Here is a 12655-nt window from a genome sequence, read left to right as displayed (position 1 = left end):
CGCAGCATAGTACCTGCAAAGTCCAGTGTTAAAATTGAAGAGATCAATGTTATGCAGCCTGAGAATGTTGATGATGATGATTATATCCTAGCAGCTTCTTCTAGTGCTTCATAGATGACAGAGATACACTCTATGTATGCACAGTGTTGGCTCTTGGACTCAGGTGCGTCCTTTCATGTGACACCTTGCCGAGAGTGGTTTCATTCATACCGCACTATTTCGGGTTCTGTGCGCTTGGGTGATGATAGCTCTCTTGATATTGTGGGCATTGGTGATCTTAAGTTGTAGTTTCCTTCTGGCAGCAGTTTTGTTATGTAGGATGTATATCATGTACCTGCTTTGACACGCAGTCTCATGTCAGCTGGACAACTTGATGATGCAGGATATCATGTATGTTTTGGAGACTCTGCATGGAAGATCACTCGTGGCAGACTTGTGATTGCGAGAGGTGCCAAGGCTGGCAGTCTCTATCCCTTGATTGTATCAGCTTTTTCCCTTGATCATGTTTTGTCTATGGGTTCTATCCCACATGTATCTCTTTGGCATGCCCGTTTGGGCCATATGTCTTTGAAGGGAATGAAAATGCTTTCTGGTTCGCTACAAGAGAAAGGCCCTATAGACGTGCACTGTACACGCGAAATAGCTGGTGCATTTATAAGCGCTTGTATCAGCGCGTCTATTCACGCTAGTATATAGAACGCATCTATATACCCGTGTTTATAAACACGCCTATAGATGCGAAAATAAACGCACATATTTTTCATTTCTCATAAAGTCCCTAAATATGACCAAACATCTTAAGAGCTAGTATTTTTTTGAATACATTACCAACTTTACTTCTTTCTGAGTATTACAAATATACATCCAATCATTCAAAGCTAATTATATATGCTACAATGAATGATCAATCTCATCTTCAATGAGATCGGCCCTTGCTAGACTATCTACCTCTAGGTCTATGTTACCAATAGGTAATGAAACAAATAAGTCTATCCCACTGTCAGATGTATTGCTATGCTCAATTTCTTCATCATCATCTGCAACCATATTGTTATCCTCTTCTGCACTTCCTTGAACATCCTCGTGGGGATCATCTTGCACTGCATCATGTATATCATCGATCATGGCATCATCATGTGCATCATCATTGATTGTTGGATTTTCATCAACTATCTCTATGTTGGTAGTATTGCCATATATTGGTTTTAAACGATTAGATATGGGGACGTCATACCACCATTGGTTATTATTTACCATTGGGTGATACACAACCTGCATTTAAAAAACAAAAATTCAGCAACTTAGATATTTATTGTATTTTGAGAATGTATCAAGAAGTAATATATATATAAATAAATAGCTTCTAATATACCTGCTCGCATTGTTGAGGTAGTACGAATGTGTCATTCTTGCCTTGGTGAAATTTTGTAGAGTCAATCACTACAAAACCACTTGGATGACGTCTAATTGTGCAATGCTCACCCGTTGTTACTACTTCTTTAAACCACTTCACATCTAGTACATATATAAAAAATCGTCTAAAGTCAAGCTTCAAAATATCTTGGATCAAGCCACAATAACCTTCCATGGTGCCATTGGTATCCTGGAAGTTTGCAAGGATACCACAATCTTGGGTATTTCTATTATCATCTATACGTTGAGTTCGAAAATGTTTGCCTTCACACCAAATAGCATTGAACAATGTGCACTAGTAGTACATTGTTGAGATCATATTAAAGATTTAGTTAAAGATGAAACATGTGAAATTTGTTGAGAATCTATCAATCACACCCTGTGTATGCCCCTTTGTATGGAACAGCTAGGCTAGGAAGATGCAGTTTATTCTAGGAAGAGAGACAGAATCCCATATGCACAGTGGATGTAAAGTGCTACCAAGCTACTCTATAAAATGATGTACTTGACTATCACTTATACACAATATGACAATACAATAGTACTTGTCTCTTTCTTTCAAGTATCCGTGTCATTGTCACCTTACACAAGAATGTCTTTATGAGTCCAAGCTTCCATCTTGGAACCTAATTCACTTGTGTAACAGTTGTGGTCTTCAGTCCTTGGTCAATGTCATCATGAGTTCAGTCTATGCCTACAAGCCGCCATAGCCATGCTCTAGATCCAAATCTTTCACATGATATCAGAGCCCAGTCGGGCATGGCATGACTCCTTTCTCTAATCTCTCAGCCCCTCTTAACCTCTCAAGTCAACTCAAAGAGCTTATCTCTCAACTCATCTCCGCTTGCTCCACCTTGGCAGGCAGCCATAGCCAGCAAAGTGGTGAGGCTATAGTGAGGGTTTAATCAACGTCCATATCTTGAGCTTCGAGAAGAAGAAAACTGATCAGAAACTACATGAGGCCTTGTTTTCTATGATCAAGTAGTGTATCCGTCTTGCAACCCCTGCTGGTAAAGAGACATTTTTTGCTATTGTTTTCTCTTTCCTCCATTCTCTGGTTGGCCTGCTTGTCACCAGTCTTGGGCCTTGCCATCGCAACATCCAGCACATTGACACATTCCATCACTTTGTTTCGCCATATTCGACAGCCATGGTGAAGATTTGCTGCATTGGTGCTAGCTATGTTGGACGGCCAACCATGGCCATGATTGCACGTAAGTGCCCCGACATTGAAGTTGTGGCTGTAGACATTGCGGTTCCTCGCATCAATGCTTGGAATAGTGAATGCCTTCCTATCTTCAAGCCCGGCTTGGATGAAGTTGTGAAAGCTTGCAGAGGGAAGAACCTGTTCTTCAGTGTAGGTGTGGAGAAGCATGTGGCAGAAGTTGAGATTATGTTCGTGTCTGTCAACATGCCCTCTCAGCATTTGGCAACTAGTCAGTCTATATCTGCCAACAGTTTAATGGACAGTTCTCGTTATGTTGGTTAGACTGGCAATGTGCACGACATGCCCTCAGAGTCATACCCTGGCACAAAATATGTGATGGTCCCTCCTAGCTATGCCAGCAATACTACTAGAGAATCAGATCATGGAAACCCTCAGGCTACTGTAGTTGATGGCATTCAGATAGGCTTTGGCAGATTCCCTCAATTTGTGGTTAAGAGTAGCATGCGCAATGCTCCTATCTTTGGATGGGCATTCTATGTGCTTGAGTTTCTGCTCATTGATAGGAAATGGCAGATGGACAAAGTGGTATTTCAGAATTCCCTTCAGACTTTTAAGGGTCTTGAGGATCCTCTGTGGTTGGTCATCTTCCCGAAAGGCACAGATTACATGGAGGAAAAATGCTTATTAAGTCAGAAATTTGTAGAGGAGAATGGCTTGCCGAAGTTAAATCATGTTCTTTTACCTTGAACAAAGGGTTGCTATGCATGTTTATGTCATCTCTGCAACTCCAATGATGTAGGGAAAAATGGAGTTGTGAGCATTCAAGTCCCATCCATGTTTCCATTTGAAGATTTTGAAGACACTCCAGTTGCTTCGGTCATTGTGCAAAACTCAAAGATAATGATGTCTTTGCTTGAGAGGGACATTGACATGAACATGAAGATCAGTACAAGCAAATTCCACCATAAAGAAGAAGACAACAAGACCATGAAGACAAAAAGAAGATCAACCATGAAGACCAAAAGACCACATCATTCAAAGCTGAAGAAGAAGAACCAAAGATTTTCCATGCTAACAAAGAGAATGTTTATGTAGAAAAAGACCACAGGGGCCTATCGGTCCTTGTCTCTCATTTTCTTTTTTTCTTTTTTTCTTTTTGAAAAGTATTGTAACTTCCTTAATGTTCCTTTCATAAGCATTATAAACTCCTCATGCAGCCTATGCATAACAGCCTCTACACACTTAATGAGCCCTTGTAACAGCCCCTGGATGTCTGCCATGTTTTGGGTGATACCCACACTTAGCCTTTTCTGTGATGACAGCCTCTGGATGCTTCACCTGTTTGTGACATGCCCAACTTAGCAAGATTCTACTCATGATAGCCTATGTACACTTAGTGCTTTTCACAGCTGTGATTGAGGAGGGGTGTTGAGAATCTGTCAATCACACCCTGTGTATGCCCCTTTGTATGGAACAGCTAGGCTAGGAAGATGCAATTTATTCTAGGAAGAGAGATAGAATCAAGCTACTCTATAAAATGATGTACTTGACTATCACTTATACACAATATGACAATACAATAGTACTTGTCTCTTTCTTTCAAGTATCCGTGTCATTGTCACCTTACACAAGAATGTCTTTATGAGTCCAAGCTTCCATCTTGGAACCTAATTCACTTGTGTAACAGTTGTGGTCTTCAGTCCTTGGTCAATGTCATCATGAGTTCAGTCTATGCCTACAAGCCGCCATAGCCATGCTCTAGATCCAAATCTTTCACAGATTATTATATCATATATAACTAAAGATAATTTAATTATAAGTATGTCTCACCTTTGATAAGCAACCTCGTGCGTATTCCCACTCCTCTTGCGATATATCCATTGCCTCTTCTTTTTCATATTCTCCATTTCTTCATATAGGCAATCTATATCAATATGACATGGAAGCACACTTAAATGTTCTGGATATGGGACATTACGTCCATGTCTAGCATGAAATGCTTGCTTTTCGCTTACTCTTCTTGCCCTTGCTTCTTTATATAGTGTCACCCATTTGCTCACTACTTCGCTGTTAAGCACACAAAATACATTTAACTTACGAAGTTCCTATTTCATTAGCACTTTGCTCCTTCCTTTTCCTTGAGGTATTATAGAGGTCATCCTCAAATCTTCAACATCACATATACATTTGATTTTCCGTCGTAGCCAAGCGTCTCGATTGTGAAGATGCAATGTCTCATCTCACTGAAGGATGTACTATTTGTTGACTCAGCATGTCCCATACTAGTAGAAGATGACGACATAATTACACATGAATCATAAGGACATATATGATTTCATTTGGTATATATGTCATATTTCCTAAATGCATTGATTCTTATAACATGGAGGCAAATATTTTGATATTGAAAGACTAGGAAAGTCATGTCATGTTGATCCAAAAACAACCAAAAGCTAGCATCTAATCAGTTTAATTGTAACTGCGCGTCTATCAGCGCGTGTAATATGTCTTATTTATGCATATACAGGTGCTTACAAACGCACCACGCAAATATAATTTTTTTATAAAAAAATTGTGTCTTTCTTTTCAAACCAGTGCTTTCCTGCGTTTTTTGTGTGTTTTCTACAGTTTGAGCTCGACATCACTAATCATATCTATCTACCACTTCATGAAGACAATGAGGGAAGGAAATAAGAGTAAAAAGATGATAGGAGGAAAGAAGAGCCAAAGAGTAAAGAACAAGAGCCAAACAGCAAGGAAGAGAAGAAGATTTAAGCAACTTACCAAGGGAAGGGAGAAGGAGGACAAGGAGCTTGCAACCTAGCCGCCACCTGTCGGAACAAGCAAAGAAGGTGAGTTCTTCTTCTCTCTCTCAATCTTGTTTGCTTTCTCTGTCTGTTTATCTCTCTCTCTCTCTCTCTTTACATGCTATAGACTGTCATCTATGGAGGTTTTTTTGCACGTTTTTTAACCAAGTTTGAAAAAAATGGTCCGATTGTGTGCGCCTGTTAGCGCGTCTAGATGACATTGTAGACGCAGAAATAGACGCGCACACAGAGATGCAGATATAGACGTATCATGTAATATGTTTTATCTACACAGGGTAATATGATTTTTCTTGTGTGGATGTGGAATCCTGGATCTTCCAGTACTGATCCTGAGTTGCAGCACATGAACAACACCTTAGTGGAGTTTTCTAGAGGTGTTAGTAGCTTTTTTGGAGGTTTTCCAAACAAGGAGCAATTCACGGGGGAGATGACCAATTATCTTGGTCGCCCTCCCACTGCATAGGAGGTTTTCAGTGTCATGTCTGGGACACCTATCACATCTTTGCCTAGCATTGCCACACAAACACCAAACCTTGGCACACCTCTACTAGATACTCCACGCACTATGCATACACACAGATCAGCTGATGCACAGGGATCAACTGAAGTACATGGATCGGCCGAAGCACGTGCATCTGCAAAAGCACGTGCATCGAGTGAGGTAGAGGGTAGTGCCCATTGAGGGAGGAGGGAGAGTCGTGCGGGAGGACGAGGAGGTCGAGGGCTTTGTGGAGGTTGCCTAGGAGGTGGCTCTCAATCACCCTCACCGGGAAATGAGAGAGGTGAGCCTCCACAAATGTACTACTTTGTCACTGATGTTGGTGGTATCTTGCATGACTGTGAGGGGAGGGAAGTGATAGCCTACTTCAGGAGTGTCGTGCATGCCACATACAAAGATTGCATGATTCCCTTCAAGCACCAAAAAAATGGTTTGTGGCAAGAGGTGCTGCGGGCAGTACATAGAAGATACCCTAATCCCAAGAATTCATGATTCTCAGATGATTGGGGACGGTTAAAGGTGAGAGACGTGCTTCATAACAAGAGGTCTTGCCTTATGACGCGCGCCAAGGAGTCACTGCGGAGACAAGAGCAGGGGCGCCCTAGATATGGCCAACCACCCAATTGCCACTGTAGGGAGTGGAAAGAGGCCAAGAAGAGAGAAGTAGAGAAAATGACAAGTCGCCAGTATGCAGAGGCGTGATGTATCCAGATGGCAACCATGGGATCGTCGCATTATGGATCGGGTGGCAGGGAGTCATGGGGAGGCTGAGTTTGTAAGTATTATTTGATTTCTTTTTTTAATTAAATTTTGTAATTTGTTTCACTTCATTATGTAGTGTGTTCTAATACATTGTATGTTCAAATTTTTTTGTAGTATCATATTGTTGGTAGGATGCCTACTCCTAGAGAGGTAGGCTACCATTGAGGCCATAACTGGGCGTCCACTTGGCAGCATTTCTACGAGGAGGGACTCATCACGGAGGAGCAATATAATCGTGCCATGAGGATTCCACAACCAGAAGAGGTATGTTTTATTTTTTACATGAAAACTATAGGTAACTCTAATTTATTGTTTGTAATGGTATTTATATACCTTAATTCTTTGTGTAGACGAACCTTAATGCAGTTGAGGATAGCGAAGGGGAGACAGCGGTGGTGGTAGCGATGATGATGCCTCTTCTGAGGAGATGTAGAGGAGCCCCATGCATGCATGCCTCCCTTTGGCTTGTAGTTTTCATTTTTTATATATATTATTTTCAGCTAGTGCTTGCGACCATGACCATGCTTGAGGTCACAACCACTAGAACTCATAATGTAAAAACGTTTCATCTATATATATATGAAATTTTGTGTTCTACATACATTGTTTTGTTTTCAGTGCAAAATTTTTTGAAATAATCTTTCTCTGTTTTCCCTAAGCATACAGTTTGATGTTGATGGGGGAAAAAAAACCAGAGAGCATGTGGCCACATGCAAAGCCACATGATCTCTGGTTTTTTTTTCACACCTCTTTTTTGCGCGTCTATCAGTGCGCTTAAATTGCAGGATAAATGCAGGTCTATTCTCATAAAAAACTTGCAGAGTAAACGCTTTCTTAGATGCACAGATACATGTGTGCATAGACACACAATATGAATATATCCACTTTTTTATAAATATGATTATATATTTACATAGCGCGTCAATACGCGCGTCTATATGTGCGCCTATATGGGCATATAACTCTGACTATAAGCGGGCTTTTAGACACGAAGTTTTAGACGTAGCAGTAGATGCGGTAATAAACGTGCCCGACATTTTTTAACACAGTTCAAATATTGTATCTACAAGTGCGTCTATGGAGCCTTTTTGTTGTAGTGGTTTGCAGTACTTACCGCCTCTTGATTATGCATGTTTTGATTCATGTGAGCATTGTCTTTATGGCAGGCAGACTAGATCTACGCATAAGAAGTCTGGTAGGCCACGCATGAGTGAGCCCTTGGCATTGGTACATTCGGATGTCTGTGGGCCAATGCCTTGTCACTCTATGGGTGGTGCAAAGTATTTTGTTACGTTCATAGATGATTTTTCATGGAAAGTTTGGGCTTATCCCATTAAGCTAAAATCTGATGTCTTGGATGTGTTTCAGAGATGGCTTGTATTGGTTGACAACTAGTCTGGGTATAGGCTAAAATGCTTAAGGACAGATAATGGGGGTGAGTATGTCTCACGTGCTTTTGAGCAGTTATGTGATGAGAGGGTATTAAGCGTCAGTTGACCACCCCCTACACCCCTCCTAGAATGGTTTGACTGAGCGGATGAATAGAACCATCCAGGAGTGTGTACGCAGTATGCTTAGCCATGCAAGCCTACCACAAAGCTTTTGGGATGAGGTAGTTAGTACAACTGTGCATGTCATAAACAGATCACCCTCTAGTGGTTTGGATTTCTAGGTTGCAGAGGAGGTATGGACTGGAAAACCTCCCCCTTATATGCGCATCTTCGTGTCTTTGGATGTGAGGCATTTTGCCATGTGCCCAAGGACAAGAGAAGTAAGCTAGATCCCAAGAGTGTCAAATGCATTTTCCTTGGTTATGGGGATGCAGGTGAGATGGGTTACCATCTCTGGGATCCGTAGGCGTAGAAAGTCATCTGCAGTCATGATGTAGTCTTCCATGAAGACAAAATGCATAGGCAGCCTGAGAGAGTTGTTGAGATCCCAGGGTCATATTTCAGGAGGAGTCGAGAGCTCTCGCACAGCCAGTTGGACAGCCTACAATTGTAGCAGCAGATGCTCATGGTCAAGGTGTTGGACAGGCAGCTTGGCAAGCAGCAGAGCCTACCGTGAGATGGTCTGCTAGAGACAGACATCCACCTGATAGATTTTAGCCCTCGATGCATTATGTCTTGGCTACAGATGCACGAGAGCCTTTCACCTATGATGAGGCTATGCATAGGGGTGACAGTCACTCTTGGGAGAGGGCTATGCAATCTGAGATAGACTCCCTGCATAATAATGACACTTGGGATTTGGTTTCCTTGCCTACGGGCAAGAAGGATTTGCCATGCAAGTGGGTGACACCCCAAGCCGGCATACAAGGCTAGATTGGTAGCAAAGGGTTTTAAGCAAGAGCATGGTGTGGACTTTGATGAGGTCTTTTCTCCTGTGGTTAAGATGACCACCCTGCGCTTCGTCTTGGCTTTGGTTGCTCAACTTGACTTGGACTTATGCCAGATGGATGTCAAGACAGCTTTCTTACATGGGGACTTGCATGATGAGATTTATATGGAGCAGCCTAAGGGCTTTGCAGAATCTCGCAGGCAGCACCTAGTGTGCAAATTAAAGAAAAGTCTTTATGGCTTGAAACAGGCACCTAGGGAGTGGTATCATAAGTTTGATGCCTTTATGCAGTCATAGGGCTACAGCCAGAGTGCTATGGATCCTTGTCTTTACAAGAAGAAAGCCCATGATGGTTCTTTATTGATTTTGGTACTCCATGTGGATGATATGCTGATAGCAGGGAAAGCTCATGATGAGCTAGATGCTCTTAAGGCTCAGCTCAAGAAGAGCTTTGAGATGAAAGATCTGGGATAGGCCGCTCACATACTTGGTATGTGCATTAGATGCGACAGGCATCAGGGACTCCTCTACTTGTCACAGAGGGAGTACATTCATAAAGTCCTTGAGCACTTCCACATGCAGGACGTAAAGCCTATGGGCTGTCCATTGTCTTCTTATGTGAAGATATCATAGGATGATTGTCCACAGATAGATGAGCAGAGGGCTGAGATGGCCAAGATTCCCTATGCATCCGCAGTTGGGTAGTCTTATGTATGCCATGATAGCTACTCATCCAGATATTGCCTTTGCAATTGGTGTTGTGGCACGCTGTATAGCTACACCTGGCAAGAGGCATTGGGATGCCGTGAAGGGTATCATGAGGTACCTGAAGGGCACTGCAGATATGTGCATATGCTATGGCAGCCAGGATATAGGAGTCATGGGGTACACTGACTCTAATTATGCAGGACATGTAGATAATAGAAAGTCCACTTTCAGCTATGTATTCACCTATGCTGGAGGTGCTACTTCTTAGATGTCCAGGGTGTAGAAATGCACGGCCCTTTCTACTACAGAGGCCGAGTGTGTTGCAGCCCCACTGAGGCTTGCAAGGAGGCCATTTGGTTGGGCCATTTAGTTGATGACCTTGGTATTGATGCTATCCCTACACTGCATTCGGATTCTATGAGTGCTATTCAGTTAGCCAAGAATCCGCCAAGAATCCGGTCTTCCATGCGAAAACGAAACACATTGAGGTGAGGTATCACTTCATACGTGGGGTCCTTAAGGACAAGTCTGTTGAGCTTGTCAAGATCTCGACTGACCAGAATCCTGTAGATCTGCTCACGAAAAGCCTCTCTACAGAGCGCTTTTCCTTCCTCAAGAGGTTGATGGGCGTGGGATGAGATGACGTCTTTCCACATCCTGTTGTACATGTGTACATGTTGTATTGTCTTTTTTCTTTTTCTTTTCACTCCTCATTGGGGCCGATTCACCTTTAAGTGGGAGGTTGTTGGGGGTAAAGGTGCCTTTGCCTAGTCGCCCGTGTATTACTACACTGACAGTCACCACCACTGCACACTGTAGGTGGCGAGCGCCCGTCACCATCACTTTATTCTTTATTCTTTTAGTGATAGTTTGAATAAAGGAAGGCCCGGTCACACATTGTGACTGTTGGAGTTCCCATTTCTAGTCTCTCCCTTTCTTGCTCTTGCTCTCCCGCCATAGCTCTCGAGTCCAACCTTCGATCTGTCACTCCCTTTCAGACCCTACTTCTCTTGATCTCTATTTTCTCTTTTTCTAATTGAACTCTCTCTCTATAACATACAGTTGTGAAAGACATAGACAATCATCCAATAGTGGGAAGTCGAAAATAAAAGGAGGAGATGGAGAAAATTGTCATCCACTTGCAACATGCACTTGGAAATCAAGGTCAATCATCTAGCAAAGGGAGGGAAAATGCAACAACAAGAGGAGGGGAAGTGCTAGATATATTTAGGAGAAGATAAAGAAAGGGAAGGGGTAGGAGAAGGCATGTGGAAACAAGCATCCTACCATGGCAGGAAGGAGGAGGAGAAGAAATTATTAAAAAGATATCATTTTAACTATAATTAATTCTATAAATCTAGTAAAAAGTGATTGGAACCCACTTGGCCAAGCCTTGCCCATTGCCCAAGTGGGATTTGGGTTGGGAACCATGTCAAGATTGTGGGAGAGAAGGAAGGAGTCTCGCTTGAAGCTTTCTTGCTTGCACAATGGGGGAAGACACACAAGGGTGGAGGCTGAAAACAGTTTTCCTCTTCTTAGTTGTGTAAGCCAAAAGAACTCTAATACAAAGAAATAGAAGAACCCTATATATGGGTCTCAAACCAAACTCAACTAACTAAGGTGGCATACTAACTGAGCCACAAACTAGAGTAGATAAGGATAGCTATCATGTAGCTATTATTCATGGGCGGTGTACCAACCGCGTCTGCAACTGACAAGTCGGTGACATAAATACACAACGGTCACCCCGGCATATCACGAGTGGAGCTCGATATCTCAACACTCCCCCTCGAGCTCAATCCCAATTCCTGCACACCAAGCAGGTCTCTGAACTTGCGCAGCTTCTCTGCGCCCAATGCCTTCGTGAATATGTCAGCTACCTGATCCTCTGTGCTGACATAAACTAGATCAATAAGACCTAGTAAAACCCTCTCTCGCACATAGTGATAATGCACCTCAATGTGCTTTGTTCTAGCATGATAGACTGGGTTATTTGCCAAGTGTATACTACTCATGTTGTCACAATAAATGACAACTGGTCCATCTGTAGACTGATGCATATCATAAAGTAGCTTATGCAACCAAGCTACCTCACATGCAGCCATTGCTGCACCCCTGTACTCAGCCTCTGTGCTCGACAAGGCAACTGTAGGTTGTTTCTTGCTGCTCCAAGTGACTGCAACACTCCCAAAAGAGAACACATATCCACTGGTAGATCGTCTATCAGAAATACTACCAGCCCAATCAGCATCAGTGTATCCATGCAACTGTATCTGAACCCCAGTCTCATAAAATAGTCCATACTGCAATGTGGACTTCACATACCTGAGTATGCGTCTAGCCGCATCCAAATGTGGTTTCCTTGGAGCCTGCATAAACTGACTTACCAATCCAACAGCATAGCTCAAATCTGGCCTGGTAATAGTCATATAAATCAAACTTCCTACTATGCGTCTGTACATAGTAGGGTCTTCTAGAAGCTCACCTGCATCTGCGCTTAGCTTCACATTCTGCTCCAAAGGAACTGAAATAGGCTTACAGCCTGTCATCCCATATTTGGACAGCATGTCCAATCCATACTGCCTCTGCAAGAGCTGTATCCCACTTGGTGATCTAATCACCTCAATGCCCAAGAAATAACGCAGCTCTCCCAAATCCTTCATCTCAAACTTCTGCTTCAATAGCATTTTCACATGAAGGATATCTTCATCACTGTCATCTGTCATAATCAAATCATCAACATAAATGACAAGTAGCATAATACCTTTCTCTGTTTTTCTCACATAAAGTGAGAAATCTGCCTTGGAAATTTGAAAGCCAATAGTGACAAGATACTATCCTATCTTGTCAGACCATGCTCTAGGTGCTTGCTTCAAGCCATACAAGGCTTTCTTCAACCTGCAAACAAACTCAGGATGAACAGCATTCACATAACCT

Source organism: Lygodium microphyllum, chromosome 22, assembly GCF_053477565.2.
Source record: "Lygodium microphyllum isolate KBCC chromosome 22, Lygodium_microphyllum_v1.1.10, whole genome shotgun sequence".
Lineage (NCBI taxonomy): Eukaryota > Viridiplantae > Streptophyta > Polypodiopsida > Schizaeales > Lygodiaceae > Lygodium > Lygodium microphyllum.
Note: the sequence above shows the minus strand (reverse complement) of the source record.